Below are 20,000 nucleotides of genomic sequence, written 5' to 3' on the forward strand. Positions count from 1 at the left end.
ATACATGCTGAAAATTAACCATAGACACACACACACACACACTAAACATTAACCAAACACACACAAAAACACATAGAACATTAACCCTCCCACTCCTCACTCCTACACACACACCAACCATCACTCCATTCGTCTCCATTTCACACCTCGGCCATGACTCCACAACTCACTTCCACTTTCATTCCTCATGAGAAATATCATCAGAGTCATCTGCGCTGTCCAAGGACACAGAACACACTGATCACTCTGACGGTGTGTGAGGATGAAGAACGAGCCTCACACAGGGCAGGAGCCTCATTCACTCTTCACACCACTTCTCTCCTCACCACGAGCAGCAGGAGAGAAGAGCAGCAGGAGAGAAGAGCAGCAGGAGAGAAGAGCAGGGGATGAAAGGTTCCACTCGTAAACGTGAAGAGCTTCAGTAGCTGTGTGGGTGAAGTAACACTGGCTGTGTCAGGAGGATGAAGAGCTGGACCTCAGCATTACACAGTGTTGAGAGATGGAGAATGTGTCCTATTAACAAGGTTTCACCTTAAGAAACAAACAAACAAACAAACAAGCAAAGAACATGTGCATCCAGGCAACAAAAAACCAAACAACGATGACAGAAACACTTGGCTGACATCAAATGATCACAGTAATGACTCTAAACAATTCCTATGTAGCATGTGTAATGAACATTAACCACACACACACACACACACACACACACATCTGAACATTAACCACACGCCCACACAAACACACATACACACTCTGAACATTAAACACACACACACACACACACTTAATATTAACCACACACACACACAACACGCAACACAAACAGTAACACCTTCCAACACACACACTGAACATTAACCACACACACACACATTTAGGAGTGAGTGTGAGTGTGTGTGGTTGTCTGTCTATATGTGTGGCCCTGTCTGTCATTGGTGACCTGTCCAGGGTGTACCCCTGCCTTTCACCCAGTGTGTGCTGGAATACGATCCAGCAGATCCCTGTGACCCTAATTAGGAATAAAGTGGGTATAGAAGATGGATGGATGGAGTCGGACATTTTCCACACTGGACTCACTATAGACATATTATGGAGCTTAAAAGAGGACATTCATGCTGTGGCATGTACCTTACTAGCACATGAATTGCTATTTTGCTAATCTACTAGACACAGTCATTACATTAGCACTCCCACAAGACTAAAAACTCCACTGATTCTAAAAACTCTAGAGGTTTTCCAAAGTGAACGTCTGATTTATGCTGGAAATGTTGCTCTAAACCAACCACGAGGACAACTTGTTTAAATAACACTGCTGTTTCTGTTTCTTTTCCTGCCCTTTGACTACACTTAATAATTAGCATGATCCCAAAACTGAAGTGAGGAACTCACAGCTTAATGCGCTTGGTCTGAGTATTTCTTACTACAACGTCTCATCCATATTAATCAGCAGCTCTGCAGTGAAATGCTCAGCATTCAGTAAAGAAAAAAAAGAAAGAAAAAAGCGGAAAAACGTACACATTCCTGACACAGCGTGTACAAAATATTTACCCAATAAATAAGATTTATTTTCGCACCCACACAACTCCAGGCTCGTCGAGCATATTCGAGCAGCGTCTTCTGATTAATTATGTATGTAATTTCGCAGTCATAGCTGAATGCCCTCTGAGCCGAGAGCGCCATGCCGCTTTCGCACACTGAGAATGTTGAATATGCATCGAGTAGGAATAGTTTCTCGGAAAGAAAAGCCACGGCAGACAACCCGGAGCGCCTTGAGCTCCTCCGGCCCCCGTTTCCTACGGAGGATGCTTGCTTTGTGACATTTACAAATCCATTCCAAAAAGGTCACCTTCTCATTAAAACCTTTTATTAACACTGCAGAAGAATGGCATGCGAAATGTCATACCTTTTTATCTAGGATTTTATCTATTATTCAAAGCCTACACGCACTCCAAGCAGATCAAAACCGGCGTCTAGGCGTAGGCGTGGGTGTGCGCATAGGCGTGCGGGGGTCAACAAAGACACACTCGGTCGGCGTTAATAGTAGCGAGACGTACTCCAGAAATGAAAAGCGAATCACGTCGCTAATAGGAGCCTGACAAACTTCAAAGGAAATAAAGATGCGGTGTAGAAAATGCTGTTTTCAAGCAGCTGACACTTTCGATAATGTCTTTAATTTCGGTGCGTTAGGTTGGGGGCGGCGATGTTTGGCAGGTTTGAGTGAAACTCGCCTCGGCGTGTAGCTCGCACATTAACATCCCATTTGCATGCATTAAGCAATCAGGGAAAGGTCCCCTGCCATGACTGTCAGTCTCATTACACAAAGGCTTCCAGTAGAGTTCTTCACAGCTGGAGAACCCGCACACCACTGCGGTTATAATGATTAAACTGCTGTCAAATGCATGACTGGACTCTAGAGCCCGACAACACCAGGTACAGCTCGGAGAAGGGAGCCGACGGAACAGGAACAAGGATGGAGGAGAGGATAAAATACTGATTTAATTGCTGTGTCTTTTTTTTTTAACTATAGGAGGTTATTTCATGGTTGGGAGAAGAGTATGCACATGCACAGGGGCTGACTCTGGGATGGTGTTACATTAATTACACAAATAAGCTACTTCAGGATTCACCCGAGTGTCTCGGCTCTAAGCGAAAGCAATAATAACGGCGTAAGCAAAAGGAAAGAGACGTGGCTACAGGTGAGAGAACGGGGAAGGGTGGTGCTGAGCCGAGGAGAAGGCTTTGGTATGAGTCGGGATCTCTCGTTGTTTAAGTGCTGGAGCACGGTTGGTCTGAGGAGTACAAATTATACAGGTTTTAATAAAATATTTTCACTGAGCTGGTAAATTTCTAATATAAATGGAAGAAATAAAAGTTGATTACTGACACGGTTACTGCTAGGCACGTAGCAATAAGAGACAATTTCAGCTTTTGCATCGAGGCAACAATTGATATGAATTGAGGCAGCAAGCATTAATCGAATATTATTCATTGTAATAATAATAAATCGACTATTACCGAAACAGGATGGAGAAGTGGAGTGTGAAAATAATTCGTATTTAAACGTAATCCTCGTGAATGAAAGGTTGGCTTACTTAAAGGTAAATTCGAAGCCTAAATTAAAGACTCGAAGCCTTTTTAAATCAAATAGTCTGGTATCATAATGTATTGCTGCAGATTCAGTGTTTTTATACCAAAGCAAATTTCTGACACTAACAATATTTCGGTTATTAAACATTGCTATAGATACAGATGCCTATAGACACAGCTGTTGCTATAGATACAGATGACTATAGATCCAGCTGTTGCTATAGATTCCAATAGCTATAGATACAGCTGTTGCTATAAAAACAGATGATTAAATATTCAGCTGTTGCTATAGATACAGATGACTACAGATACAGCTGTTACTGTAGATACAAACGAGTAGACACAGTTGTTGCTATAGTTGCAGAAGACTATAGATCCAGCTGTTGCTGTAGATCCAGATGACTAAATACAGTTGTTTCTATAGATAACTAGAGTTCTGGCTGTTGCTATAGATACAGATGACTATAGATCCAGCTGTTGCTGTGGCTACAGATGTCTATATATTCAACTGTTGCTATAGATACAGATGACTATAGATCCAGCTGTTGCTATAGATTCCGATAGCTATAGATCCAGCTGTTGCTATAGATACAGATCATTAGCGAGCCAGCTGTTGCTATAGGTACAGATGACTACATATTCAACTGTTGCTATAGATACAGATGACTACAGATCCAGCTGTTGCTATAGATACAGATGACTATAGATCCAGCTGTTGCTATAGATACAGATGACTATATATCCAGCTGGTGCTATAGATACAGATTACTATATATCCAGCTGGTGCTATAGATACAGATGACTATAGATCCAGCTGTTCCTGTGGATACAGACATCTATATATTCAAGTGTTGCTATAGATACAGACATCTATATATTCAAGTGTTGCTATAGATACAGATGACTACAAATCCAGCTGTTGTTATAGATAAAGACGACTACAGATCCAGCTGGTGTTATAGATACAGATGACTAGCGATCCAGCTGTTGCTATAACATGCCATTTTAATTAAAACACTATGATGGATGAGTTTCCATATTGCAGAATCCTGCATAATTATAGTGTCATGGTAAATTATAGAGATGTAGAGATCAGGGAGAGGTTCTAGTAGTTTCTTGAGCATTATAAAACATTATTCATTATTCCACATATCTTATATTGTTCTGGTTTAAAATTACATGTTGAAGCATGTTTTAAAACATTTCTGTGTCAGTTTAGATCCATATCCACCAATCTAGAGTCTATTCACCACAACAGAATTGTAATATTGACTGTAGACCTTCGACAGGCTTGAAGGGGAGAAGCTGAGGGACCTGAGCACCTCCCTGTTATGATTGCCTCTGAACTGACACGGGCAGACTGGAGCAGCAGAAATACAACACAGGCTGTCTCTGAAATGTGAGCGTCATGGCTGTTTGAATGAGTCGGTCTGTATATGCCCCAGGCATACCGCTGAGCTGAACGACACCGGAAAATAACAGTTCCTGCAACAATGCGTTACTGATGGATGTTTGGCGAAATGAAGGATTTATATCTTTGTGTCAAAAGTGTATGGTTACAAACGGAGGCAGCCACTCAAGCAAATGTAATCAGGTATGTTTTCATATGAAAAGTCATTTTTATTACTGGTCTAAAACTGTTGTTGTTGCAAAGCAAATACAACTGAAAGCATCATTCAGTGTCTATACGCGTGTTGATGATATGCACGACCACATACTTTGTCCAGAAAGGAATCAAAAGTAAAATATCATACATTTACTGTATAAATAATAATCTATAAATACTATTGACTTGTCTATCAGTTTACAATAAGCTGCTGGAATTGATACTACTTTAAATCAGGCTAAAGCTAAGGTGTGTCCCAAATCACATATTGTACGTATACACTATTCTACCATTATGCAGTATAAATATATACACTATATTGCCAAAAGTATTCGCTCACCCATCCAAATAATCAGAATCAGGTGTTCCAGTCACTTCCATGGCCACAGGTGTATAAAATCAAGCACCTAGGCATGCAGACTGTTTTTACAAACATTTGTGAAAGAATGGGTCGCTCTCAGGAGCTCAGTGAATTCCAGCGTGGAACTGTGATAGGATGCCACCTGTGCAACAAATCCAGTCGTGAAATTTCCTCGCTCCTAAATATTCCACAGTCAACTGTCAGCTGTATTATAAGAACGTGGAAGTGTTTGGGAACGACAGCAACTCAGCCACGAAGTGGTAGGCCACGTAAACTGACGGAGCGGGGTCAGCGGATGCTGAGGCGCATAGTGTGAAGAGGTCGCCAACTTTCTGCAGAGTCAATCGCTACAGACCTCCAAACTTCATGTGGCCTTCAGATTAGCTCAAGAACAGTGCGCAGAGAGCTTCATGGAATGGGTTTCCATGGCAGAGCAGCTGCATCCAAGCCATACATCACCAAGTGCAATGCAAAGCGTCGGATGCAGTGGTGTAAAGCACGCCACCACTGGACTCTAGAGCAGTGGAGACGCGTTCTCTGGAGTGACGAATCGCGCTTCTCCATCTGGCAATCTGATGGACGAGTCTGGGTTTGGCGGTTGCCAGGAGAACGGTACTTGTCTGACTGCATTGTGCCAAGTGTAAAGTTTGGTGGAGGGGGGATTATGGTGTGGGGTTGTTTTTCAGGAGCTGGGCTTGGCCCCTTAGTTCCAGTGAAAGGAACTCTGAATGCTTCAGCATACCAAGACATTTTGGACAATTCCATGCTCCCAACTTTGTGGGAACAGTTTGGAGCTGGCCCCTTCCTCTTCCAACATGACTGTGCACCAGTGCACAAAGCAAGGTCCATAACAACATGGATGACAGAGTCTGGTGTGGATGAACTTGACTGGCCTGCACAGAGTCCTGACCTCAACCCGATAGAACACCTTTGGGATGAATTAGAGCGGAGACTGAGAGCCAGGCCTTCTTGTCCAACATCAGTGTGTGACCTCACAAATGCACTTCTGGAAGAATGGTCAAAAATTCCCATAAACACACTCCTAAACCTTGTGGACAGCCTTCCCAAAAGAGTTGAAGCTGTTATAGCTGCAAAGGGTGGACCGACGTCATATTGAACCCTATGGATTAGGAATGGGATGTCACTTAAGTTCATATGCGAGTCAAGGCAGGTGAGCGAATACTTTTGGCAATATAGTGTATATACGTAGAGTTGTGTGTTCAAATGCACGATGAAGAATAAGAAGTACACTTCAAGTACCTGGATGATGCACTTCAACTAAAAAAAACAAGTATAGAATGTTGGACGCTTCATGAACTCAACGCTTGCAGCTTTGCTTATATAGTAGAAAGAAGAGGGGCGGGGCTACCAGGCCGATGACACTCCAGTGAAAAACTCACTAAAGTCACCGTAGCAGCACCTCATTACGTCATCGACTGGAAAACGGCTTTTACTTACCATCTAAGGGAGTTTTTCCTTGCCTCAGTCGCCTCAGGCTTGCTCACTAGGGATGATTTTGTCTAACATCTAGGACTTTTTGCACTATGTTTTTTATTTCTTATGTTCTGTAGAGCTACTTTGAGACAAGGTCTATAGTTAAAAATGCTATACAAATAAAATCGAATTGAATCGAATACTTACGTAATAAAATGTTAGTGTTTCATTTGAGATGATACGACCCTTCTAACATTCACTATACCAGGGGTTCCCAAACTTTTTCATTCCAGGACCCACCTAGATGAGTACAATCAATCTCAATGGTTATGTTAAGATTATGATAGGAGTAACTGAGTTCAAGACATGCAATACAAATTTCAAGATCTGAAAAACTGTGATTATTTATTAGTAATATGTTGCAATTCAATATAAAGCTAGAAATGAGGCTCGCAGTGCTTTTTCCATGATGCTGGCTGGGCCTTTGATCACTTTTTGCTGACGAAGATACGATCGCCCATTGTACCCGTATGCAGAATGTTTTGTTGTGAGGTGCTGTTTAAGTTTTAAGGGTTTCATGCTAGCACTTGCCAACTTTTCTAAGCATAAAAGACATAAAGGGACTTTCTCACCCTCTGGACCTCTGCAGGCAATAAACCCAAGGTCAAGGTAGGACTGGTCATATTTTCTCTGTGGCTCCTTTTTAGATTTTGTTGTTTTGAATTGTTCTGAAGACTTCTCATAGGTCCATGATGCCTTTAGTTTTAAAAACCTTTCCATTTTAACATACACTGCCCAGTCATTGAACACTGCAGTGTATGGTATTGTTACTGACACTTCAACACAAATGAATCAGATGATTTATTCAGTGAGTCGTTCAACGAATCCTATTGTGATTCAAACTTCTGATTCTTGTGTTAGTGTGTGTGTGTGTGTGTGTGTAGGGGGGTAATTTTAATGATTCCTTTGAAAAATGAATCGTTATTGGACTGGTGTAACGAATGGGCTGGACGCCACCAATAAAACCTGGATCTCCACCTTAAGCTTGACCGCCTGCAATAGCAGATTAGACCCAAACGCAGGGATCCAGTACGTGTACTGCTTTTATTTAACAAAACAAAACACAAATGCATTAAACGTAACATAAATAAATCATAACTATGACAAGGAAAATAACCTCAACAAAGCATGACTATGACATAAAAAACAAGATTACATGTAGTTCGGCTTTAAGGCACATAAGAATAATGACTGACACCGACCAAGACAGCAGGACAAATATACAGAGAGCAGCACATCAAGGGAAAACAAGGGATAGGTGAGAAAGCGGGAACATGCATTAGGAAAGGGCATGGCACCGCCCACGTAGGAATAAACCACTTGCCAGGACTCCCTAGGGGTCTGGCAAGGAACTGTCCCAATAACTCCTGACAACTGGTTTTGTTTCATTCACCGTAAATGTAGCTGCAGCCAAGTAACTTTGTGTGACCCACCTTCTTTCACTGTGTGACCCACAAGTGACACACAACCCACAGTTTAAAACCCCTTGCACTATGCACTAGAGTACAGTGAGCATAGTGCAAGTGTGTAGTGTATCATTTAGGACTGATCTATAGTTAGATAATCCTAACAAATTAGCAAAAACCTACATCATCATTTCTCAGATCAGACGGAGTTCATGCCTTCAACTCTGGAAAAAGAGACAGCTTGGTTTAGTACAGAAAAAGATTTTAGGTCAGTTCATCATTGCACACGGATAGCAGTGTGTATTGTGTAGCAGGATGACAAATTTTGATTAGGAATTTGATTGAATAATAAACCAAGGATTTTTATTTGATGGCATAGTGTATGGTCATTGGCCTTTGAGATATGTCTAACGAGTACTTTGAAGGAATAAATACAAATGTAAGAAGTTTGTTTTTCTTGCTGGAAACATAATCAAGCCAACAATTAATTTCTGTAAAATATAAGGAAAGGATAAATACACTAAACTTATATTTAAATACATAGTTATTTATGTAAAAAGTTTTTTTAAACCACAAACCCATTAGCAACACTAGGTATAAATGCTCTTTTCCTGTATTAACATGTCAGTCTAAGTGACCATGAACATTATGTCGTGTTCCACAGGACTCCCCCGAGGTGTTGTGAGCCCTGAGTGCTTAGCATTCATTAGCCAGAGCTCAGGCAGTAATGAGCTGAGGGCTTCATCCATTACGCTCGTCAGCCTGGCCTGGTGTCATCCACCCATCACAAACACTATTTTCAGCCTGGCCAGGCTACGGGCGGTGACGGAGGACTCTCGTTTACATCAGGAGAAATGAAGTTAGTTCCAGTGGAACCTTGGCGCTGAGAACCAATCACTCCGGGTCGAGTGTCCTCGGTGAGGCACGACAGAACTGCTCAGATAATTGGACATGCTCCAGCCAACACCAGGTAAATATATCTTTGTACAGCTTGCTGGTGGATGGGATATGACAAGGAAAGACAGTTGAATTAAGTGAAGGTAAATGAGAATACTATATTATGTTGTGATTAGTTTCCTATCATGTGGAACAGGATTACAGTGCTAATGCCGATGCTAGCACACATACTTTATATACAATCCTCATTAATAACTTTTAATTCCTAGAAAAGTGCCAGGAATGACAAATTAAGGAACAGGATCAGACTATCTATATCTATACTTGGATTGCATGTGATTTACCTCAGTCTGAAGTAAGTGCTACAAAGCAGGCAAACAACTTCTTCTTTCGGCTTTTCCCTTCAGGGGTCTCCACAGCAAATTATCTCTCTCCACCTATCCCTATCTTCTGCATCCTCAACACTTACACCCTCTAGCTTCATATCCTCATTTATTCCATCCATATACCTCCTCTTTGGCCTTCCTCTTTTCCTCCTGCCTGGCAGCTCCATGTCCAACATTCTCCTACCAGTATACTCACTCTCCCTCCTCTGAACATGTCCAAACCATCTTAATCTGGCCTCCCTAACTTCGTCCCCCAAACGTCCAACATGAGCCATCCCTCTGATGTACTTCTGATGTTCTAATCCTGTCCAACCTTGTCACTCCCAAAGAGAATCTCCACATTTTCTACAAAGCAGGCAAACAAACCAAGATTTGGTTTTCTTCTTTTGCTAGTCTTGTTTTGTTTGTCAACAAGCTAGGTGTAAGGAGTGAGTTCTAAATGTCAGGAGTTCCTCAAAGTCTGAAGATTGATGGATTTAAAGTAAATACTCTGGTATACAGTGTAACTCATTATGTGCAAGATATGCTAGCATGAAGCAGCCATGTTGCTTTGATGAGTTCCTGAGGAGGAATTGAGGAGCATTTACTTTCATCCTGCTCAAGAAGTTTGAGTTACTACCTCTAGTCCAACACAGCATTAAGACTTAAGTGGGTGTGGCCTAAACTAGAATGTTCATTTATGTATTTATTTACTTATTTATTTATAGTATCATGCTGTCTTTACATGGAATTACTGCTTCCCACAGGATGAGATTAATATTTGCCTCCGACATAAATGAAATTATCGGCCTTTAAAATTCACCAACAAATCAAAGTCTTTCAATTAAAAAGTTGGTCAATTAGCAGTTAAATTTTGTAAATAAACTTGTTTCAGTTGCTACTTGCTAGTTGGGTATGTTGTGTATATTAACTGTTTAAGTGAACTAGCTGGTTATGTTGTGTAATTTATCTTGTTAAATTACCTAGCTAACAAAATTTTGCATATTAGCTAGTTAAATTAGCTACCTAGTAAAGTTTTGTGTATTATCATATTAAATTAGCTAGCTAGTTAAAGTTTGAATATTAGCTGGTTAAATTAGCTAGCTAGTTTAGTTTTGTATAATAGCTGATTAAAATAGCCAGCTAGTTAAGTTTTGTATATTATCATTTAAATTAGATAGCTAGTTAATGTTTGCATATTAGCCAGCTAGTGAAGTTTTGCATATTAGCCAGTTTAAATTATTTGGCTAGTTAAGTTTTGTATATTAACCAGTTTAAATCGGCTAGCTACTTATGCTTGGTATATTAGCTGGTTAAATTAGTTAGCTAGTTATGCTTTGGATATTAGCTGGTTAATTAGCTAGCTAGTTACATTTGGTTTTTGTTTCTAATTAGTTTTTTTTGGTTACTGATTAGCATTCATTTGAAAGTGGTTATTAAACATTATCTAACCAATGAGAAACGACTGGAGGTTTATAATTAGCAGGATATATATAATTTAGCAGAATATTCCCCTTGCTTTTGATCACTTAGTGAACTGAAGAGCTTACAGTTCATGCACTTAAACCTACACCTAAGTTTATTATCTTTTAATAAAAGCGAGTTTTAAAGTGAAGAGCTCTTTAAGAATTAATATAGATCTTTATCTCTAGAAAACATGCTCTGAACAAATCATCTGGATTGTTATGAAACAGAAGTTATTTTTATTTCTTTTGTAACTATTACACATCACCCCTGAGGCTCTAAAGCTTAAGTTTATTCTTCTTTTCTTGCATGGTGATATTATACATGAAAAGTTTAGCTGTGTGTGTGTGTGTGTGTGTGTGTGTGTGCGCATTCAGAACCGCCGCCGCTGATGCTGATGATGTTGTTGTTGCGCATGGAGAGCGTGATGGAGAGGAAAATGACAGGGTGCAGAGGCGGGATGGAGCAGAAGAAGTGGAGGAGCACCTGAGGTAGCGAGGAGATCATTAGAGCAATTTTCACCCTGTGTCTGAAACCAGAGGAGACGTCCACCTAGCTGCACTCGCTACAGAAAAATACATAACTGGATAGCCAACAAATGAATGAACACCAGCACTTGTCGAGTCTTCTGTTCAAGACAGTCAGATTTTATACAATTTTATACCAGAAACCTGCTGAATTCTGGATTCTGGTTCATTCGAATCTGATTATTAATTAATATTTCTATTAACTGTCAATAGTGTAGTTCTGTAGCTCGAGTGTCAGTGCTCTAATACGATACTGTTATTGAATAGTAAGAACTTGCACAAGGACAGGTATCACAGGTATCTCCTTCTGTAAGGAGATAGGAAGTCCAAGGCTAAATGCAGATCTTTGTGCAGAAATTTAATGTCAGTAATAAATGAATTCAAATAATGTAAGAATTCCAGAAAATTTTGAAACAAAAAAAGAAAGAAAACAGGAAAAATGTTTAGAAATACTATTAGGATGTCAGTCATAAATCTATGAATCTATGAAAGGCCATTTCTGCATCAATTAATCAATCAATAAATCAATAAATCAAACAATAAATAAATAAATAAACAAACCCAAAAGCGTGATGTGAAAACAAAATCACAATCAGTATTTTGAGATAGTGTCTCATAGTTTTGAACCATAAATACATCACATTCTGAGACAGATCATATAATTACGAGATAGCAAATCGCAATTATGAGATAAATCACAATTTGGAGACTTCTAATGCCATTGAAATGCTTCTCCAAATTAGTAATCATAAAATTGTGATTTATAATTCTGATTTAGTATGAGATAAGTGAGTTATATGAGATACTGTCTTGAGCCTAGGACATAGCATTTCATAATGATGACTGTATTACAGAATTATGAGATAGTATCTCAAAATTATGGCATAGCATCTAACCTTTAGGGATTTCTACCTCAATTCAACTTTGGTATCTTATAAGACTTGTTATCTCAAAATGATTATTTTTATCTCATAATTATGATCTCATTAACAAATGAGGTATCTCATTTGTTTTTTTTTACTTTTATCTTAAATGAGTATCTGATAATGCTAAGTATATCATAATTGAATATGAGATACTGTCTGTAAATTATGGCATAGCATCAGGCCTTGTACCTCAGTTTTGGTTTGGTATCTTATAAATATGATTTGGTATCTCAAAATTATTACTTTTATCTCATAATTATAATTGGTATATCATAGGTTCAATTCTGATTTGGTATCTTTTAAGACTTATTATCTATTAACTTTTATCTCATAATTATGATTGATATCTCAGTTTTTTAATTTTAAATGGGTATTTAATAATGCTAAGTATCTCATATTTAATTTTGAGATAGTATCTAAAAATTATGGCATAGCATCTAACCATTACAGCTTTGTACCTCAATTCTGATTTGGTTTCTTATTAATATCAATTGGTATCTCAAAATTCTGACTTTTATCTCATAATTATAATTGGTATCTCGTAAGTTGGTTATATTAAATGGGCATTTAATAAAGCTAAGTATCTCATAGTTAATTATGAGGTAGTGTCTTAAAATTATGGCATTTAGTATCTTAAAAATGTGACTCGGTATCTCAGAATTATTACTATTATCTCAAAATTATCATTGTATCTCAATTTTATAGTATCTCATGCTTAATTATAAGATAGTGTCTGAAAATTGTCATTTGGTATCTTATAAATATGACTTGGTATCTCATAATTATTACGGTCATCTCATAATTATCATCGTATCTCATTTTCATAGTATCTCATACTTAATTATGAGACATTGTCTTAATTATGTTATTTAGTATCTTATAAATATGACTTATCTCAAAACCATTACTATTATCTCATAATTACGATTGTAATCGTAATAAATAGTCTTCATAATAAATCACTATCAGTGGTCTCCAGTATATCAGTGTTAAACCAGGAAGTGAGGTGGATGTGACGTGACAGAGGCCATGCTGGCACTCAGGAGAGCATGACCTCTGCTGGAGGAGTAAGGAAATGTTCTGAGCCATGGATACAGAGATGTTTATTTATGGAAGGAGTCTCCAGTGCAAGCACTTTGTAACAGTTGGATTTTTTGATACAGCTCATAAGGGGAGATGTCTTGACCTTTCTGGTGTCTTGGTCATGTGACAAGCTGTGTTTTTTTGAATGACTGGTATATTGTAGCTTCTATAATGCAAGTGATAACAGTTACTAACTTGTTTCACAAATACACACAATATTTTAAATAGCTATAAACCCACATTTAATGAATAAATATTTGCCATTTTGCATTTGTGCCACTTCAGACTGTGCTGTTAAAGGAAAATAGTCAACGTTCGGGGACTTAACAGTAACTCTGCTCCTTATAAACGCACGCCTGAAGTGTTTTATTTCTTACTTATAGTCAGCTATATTGTTTGTGTGAATATAAGCACAGCTCTCACTCTTAGAGCATTGCTTATATAACTGAAGGGTCAGTGAGACACGCTGTCTGTCTCTTGGGGTCTATGAACGCTGTTGTTTTTCTGGAGAAGGGAAGATGCTGCAGTTTTATGTAGCTAATATACAAGCCATCCTCACTACCTTTTATGTCTTTTATGGGACTCTGCTGCAATAACCATAATTTCACAATCTAAATTTAGGAAATAATGGCCAATCTTTGTGTCGGAAAAAGGAAACTACTGTTAACATTAGCATTATATGTGTACTCAGTTCGCACTCCACTTTTATTAAGAGTATGATCGGGTATGTTTCCGTCCCTGAACGAATCGTGAAATCAAACTCCTTCCCTGGTGAACGGAACCTGCAGCGTGACATATTTACTGTTTCACACTAAACCTTCTGTCCATAACAGACTGTCAGAAGCTGTTACGAATAATTTTTCACCATTAACACCATGCATGTGAATGTGATAAATGGGGTAATTGAAATGTAATTAGAAAACAAATAAAAATGATTACAGTGTACTTTATGCAGGAAAAACATGCATAAATTGTACACATGCATATAATATCTCAATGTCTTTTATAGTTCAGGACACCAGTCTGTGTGGTATTTTGGGAAAATATTAACAAAATTTACAAAAAAGAAGCGTTCCAGATTTATGTTCGACTGTTTCAAACCACTGACACAGGTAATGTACCTGTTCATACATTCTATATATAACACTGTTGATCTCCTCATCATGGCACCTGTTAGTGGGTGGGATATATTAGGCAAGTGAACATTTTGTCCTCAAAGTTGATGTGTTAGAAGCAGGAAAAATGGACAAGAGTAAGGATTTGAGCGAGTTTGACGAAGGGCCAAATTGTGATGGCTAGACCACTGGATCAGAGCATCTCAAAATCTGCAGCTCTAGTGGGGTGTTCCCGGTCTGCAGTGGTCAGTATCTATCAAAAGTGGTCCAAGGAAGGAACAGTGGTGAACCGGCGACAGGGTCATGGACGGTCAAGGCTCATTGATGCACGTGGGGAGCAAAGGCTGGCCCGTGTGATCCGATCCAACAGACGAGCTACTGTTAATCAAATTGCTGAAGAAGTTAATGCTGGTTCTGATAGAAAGGTGTCAGAATACAGTGCATCATCTCTTTTTGCGTATGAGGCTGCGTAACTGCAGACCAGTCAGGGTGCAACAAAGCAAAGATGGTTCAGGAATGGTTTGATGAGCACAACAATGAGTTGGCTTGTTGGCTTGGCCTTCAAATAACCCCAGATCTTAATCCAATTGAGCATCTGTGGGATGTGCTAAACAAACAAGTCCGATCCATGGAGGCCTCACCTCGCAACTTAGAGGACTTAAAGGATCTGCTGCTAATATCTTGGTGCCAGATACCACAGCACACCTTCAGGGATCTAGTGGAGTCCATGCCTCGACGGGTCAGGGCTGTTTTGGCAGCAAAAGAGGGACCAACACAATATTAGGCAGGTGGTCAAAATGCTATACGGAGTAAGTGGCTGTGTAAGAACTAGGAATTTTCCGAATTCAGGATTGCATATAGGAACACAGTATTTGGATATAGGAATATTGTCCTTGACCATCATTTGATCACAGCTTCATACCTAATATTTTTCTGTCTCTTTTTCTGTTTCTCTCTCTCTCTCTCTCTCTCTCTCTCTCTTTCTCTCTCTCTCTCTATGAGCTATACATCCAACTCCCAAGCTCCCAGTGTTCTGAGTTCTCAATGTGACAATGTGCTTCTCAATGTGGTGTTCCGGACCTGCCTGACCCATCCAGACACTCTACCCCTGCTTGGAGTCTCGTCACTCGGTGGTGCACACTGCTGCTGAGGACAGATCTATGTGGACAGCCTGTGACCCAGGGGACCGCTGTGGATAGAACCACTTGGAGACTATCACACTGTCTTTGAACTGCAGCTTCATCAGTCAAGGAATCAGTGCTAAGTCTATAATGAACTCAGAAACTAGACTGACCTATTAGTTCCTCAAGAGCTCTTGGTTGCCTGATTCTTTGTGACTATAAACTGTTGAAGAAAGGACATTATTAACATTTATATTATTTACTGGCCAGTGTCACCCAAATGAGGATGAGGTTCCCTTCTGAGTCTGGTTCCTCTCAAGGTTTCTTCCTCGTATCATCTCAGGGAGTTTTTCCTCACCACCATCACCTCAGGCTTCTCATTAGAGATAAATGTTGGGGATAAATAGTAACTTCACTTTAAACTTCATAATTTTTTTTTATGTTTCTATATTTCTGTAAAGCTGCTTTGAGACAATGTTCATTGTTAAAAGCACTACACAAATACACTGAATTGAATACACTCTATTATCTAGAACAGTGAAGACTGTTTATAATTCATTAAACACATGTGCAATACTGTTGTTGTATAAGGTACAATGAGACAATACACTGTCTCACTTTATAATAATATAGAATACTGTACTAAAAGCTGTATTGTTATGAACAGTTAAAATATCTGTAATGTTTATAATATTCTAATCTTACATTACTGCCTCTTGCACTATATCACTTACAACACTGCACTACTGTTCATATGATTTATATTGTTTATATATTATTTCTCCATTACTATTTAATGACTCATTGTCTTACTTATATAAAGCATCTAAAAGAGCTTCTAACCACATCTCGTGGTTTGTAGCACAGAGTACACACAATGACAATATTCTTCATTCAGTCAGTGCAAAGGATAAATCCAGATTTAGATAGATACAGATAGCAACTGCCCATATTTTTGCATATCCCAGCTTATTATCAAGCTGGGGTCAGAGCACAGGGTCAAACCTTGGTACGGGGCTCCTGGAGCAGTTGGGGATAAGGGCCTTGCTCAAGGGCCCAACGATGATAGCTTGTCAATTTGGAGGCTTGAACCTGACCTTCTGAGCACTGACTCAGCGCCTTGACCACTGAGCCACCACGTCCCTACAATTTTGAGCATACAAACGAAACAAACGCCGGCTATCTTGCTCGTATGTCCGGTAGCTGTTCAAAACTTGTTTGCATCAGTGAAAAGCCAAGCAAATCCAACCGAAGCGAGTTTGCGAATTTTAAGAATTTTTTTCTCAGTCAGCAAAAGCTGTTTGGAAAGAGTCAACCCATGATACCAACACTGCCTTTAGCATACGTTCAAAAGCTAGGTGATTTTTCTGGCGTTTTTTTGTTGACAGATTGGTGGCATTGGTGGTCTGTTCTATTTTTAGCCCAAGCTTGGTGGCATGACTTCCTGTGAGGACCCTAAACATGGAATGCTTGGCTTGGGTCAGTTCTTTGTAAGCAGTCATACAGTTTACATACACTTCGTATTGGTCATACTGGTCATATTTTTGGGTGTCTGAAACGGATTAACTGCATTTACATTATTTTTTATGGGAAAATTCGTTTCGCAATACACATTTTCACCTTAAGAACTCGGCTCCAGAACCAATTAAATTCATATGCCGATGTTACGTTGTATTATATATACAAAACATTGTTATATGCCTATACTATTAGAAGGAATGAGATTTGTTAAAGCCAATATGCAGAGTCAAAAATATGTTAATTAAATAAAAACCATTGCGCATTGTAACAGGGAAACTAACACATGCAAGAGTATTTGTGTATATATTTTGTCGATATAGCGCACAGTTATAGATAGGAAATGATTTAAAATCAAGTCTGGTTTCTCCACCTTTGCCGCTTGGTCATTAGGGATTAATTAAAAATATATCATTTCTATAAAGACTCTTTGGGATAAGGTCTATTGTTAAAAGTGCTATATAAAAAAAATTGTCACTTATTAGTTAGTTTGTGTATAAAGAGAACACCATGTTGTTAGACTTACCTGTTTATTCTTTAAATATAGACGTTCCCCCATTTTTCTTCCAGGAACACTACACTTTTATGCTGGTGGCTTAAACCGAGGCTGTTAAGAGGTTAACCTCCATCTTACGAGTCGTAGATTTAAACCCGTGGGGGAGATGAAGTCCTGCATGAGAGACAGAAAGAGGAGAACCACATGCACTTTCTACCTTCAGAGCTTAGATTGAATAGCACACAGCGAGGTGTGAGGCTTTGACGACCACACTCGTTTCTCTTTAATCCCCTCTCTGTTGTGTGAGGAGGGAAAGGTCTGGAGTTTAAATGGAACAGTTTTGTGAAGAAGGCGCCCGGTGGGGAATGAGGTCTTTCTGAAGCGAATAGCTCTGTTGTGTGCCCTTGTCTTCCATCGCCATTGTGACCAGGCTGTGCTGAAAGGAGATAGAGACTATTGGGAAGCAGGACGGAGGCAGGGAGCGTGAGCCAACATGTGGCTGACTGGGAAATTAAACCAGGCGGATTTTCGAAGTGGGCTATAAATCATGGGGGATGTCACCAGGCTGCACTCCAACAAGCATATCACTGCACAGCACAGCTCAGTGAATGGGTGGCTGGAAAAGAATGGGGTAAAGGTGACTATCAGCTATCATGCCTTGGTTTATAAATCTGTAGGATTTTGGGGAATTTAGTCGCACCTCCAGGTACAATGGTTTACCCAGGAGGACCTTCAAGGGCAGATGACTACTCGTAGATAATGAAGAGAAGCCCTCGTCATCTGCATTCCTGAGCTGAATGCCATATGTCGCACCAAATTTTTCTTTCTAAATCAGTGTCCACTGTCAGGATAGATAGTCAAGTTAACAGATTTAACAAAAAAAAAAACAACAACCTCATTCTCTTCCTTTCACTGACACTACTACAAAAGCTGTACCAGTCTTTCACTCCTCTCTCACCCCTATCTCTTGCCCCTCTCTCACCCTTCTCTCACTCCTCTCTTATGGACTCTTCACTCTCCTGTCATCTTGCAGAAGATACTGGAGTATCCATGCCTCTGCCACCACCACCACCACCAGATTCAACTACAGCTTCTACTCCTGAGACACAGTCACACTATGCAGCTGGACCATTCCCAACACCACAATAGTCTGAGCATCTCTACATCTCTGTAATACTATTATGTCTGTCATGTTGTAGAAGATCACAATTTCGTGTGATGCTCATGGAGAACTTCACTATTTCCAATATTCTGTAGGTGGACTTCACCTTTTCCATGATGCTGTAGGTGAACATCACCGTTTCCATGATGCTGTAAGAGAACTTCACCATTTCCATGATGCTATTAGAGCACTTTACTATTTCCAGTATGCAAGATTCACCATTTCCATGATGCTGTAGGTGAATTTCACTTTTTCTCTGATGTTCTTGGAGGACTTCATTTCCAACATGCTGTCGGAGAACTTCACCATTTCAGAAATGCTGTAGAACTTCACCATTTCCATGATGCTGCAGGAGAACATCACAATTTCATGTAATACTCATGGATAACTTCACTATTTTCAATATTCTGTAAGGGGACTTCACCATTTCCATAATGCTGTAGTTGAACATCACCTTTTCCATGATGCTATAGGAGAACTTCACCAATTTCCATAATGCTATACGTGAATGGCACTTTTTCCAAGATGTTCTTGGAGGACTTCATTTCTAATATGCTGTCAGAGAACTTCACCATTTCCATGATGCTGCAGGAGAACATCACAATGTCATGTGAAATTCAGGGTGAACATGATTTCCATGATGCTCTTGAAGATCTTCACTGCTTCCATCATGCTATTACTGTTATGTGAAACTGCCAACAATCATTTTGCTCAGAACACTATTTTTTATAATCAGATTTTAGGCTACAGAAAGCTGGAGCAAAGTCTCAGGAGATCTTAAAATTGCAGTAATGTTTTAAATTGATACAAAATTGCTGGTTCAAAAATTGAGTTCAGGAATTTAAAAAAAAAAAAAATTAAATATCTAATTGCTTTGCTATATTAATAAACCATTGCAAAAGTGCATTAGGGGTTTTGAACAAGTACACAAGAACAACAACACAAAAATCACACACAAAAACATCACAAAAAAAACAAACTTCCTGAGCTTTCCTAATTATACACATTATTCCACATTGCAGTCATGTGACTTGCTCCAGTGTCTACATTTATTTTTCTGGCATTTAGCAGATGTCCTTTATCCAGAGTGACGTCCCAAAGTGTTTTGAAGTCTCTATCAATGAATACATCAACACTGGTTCAATAGATCACAGACTTTGGATACCATCAGCCTAAAAACTGTGCTGGGTGGAATTATTTTTAAATACATACAACAAAAAATGAAAATAAGAGCCAATGTAAGTATTTCAGTTAGAGGTAAGTCTTCATCCATCGTTTAAAGAAGGCCAGCTGTGAAGGGGAAGTTCATTCCTAACATTCTCTGTAAGAACAGAGAAGAGTCTAGATGTATACTGTACCTACCTCTTAC

General features: G+C 39.2%; 1 protein-coding gene across 1 annotated transcript in view; it reads left to right on the top strand.

The window, feature by feature from the left end:
* The first annotated feature begins 8,907 nt into the window (after positions 1–8,907).
* The window catches only part of LOC131368434 (sialate:O-sulfotransferase 1), a 64,699-nt gene continuing 53,606 nt past the window's right edge, over positions 8,908–20,000 (top strand). Inside the window, exon 1 of the mRNA XM_058414561.1 lies at positions 8,908–8,927. The gene's annotated coding sequence lies outside the window, so the exon portion shown is untranslated. The remainder of the gene's footprint in view (positions 8,928–20,000) is intronic.

Source organism: Hemibagrus wyckioides, linkage group LG17 (assembly GCF_019097595.1).
Source record: "Hemibagrus wyckioides isolate EC202008001 linkage group LG17, SWU_Hwy_1.0, whole genome shotgun sequence".
Taxonomy (NCBI): domain Eukaryota; kingdom Metazoa; phylum Chordata; class Actinopteri; order Siluriformes; family Bagridae; genus Hemibagrus; species Hemibagrus wyckioides.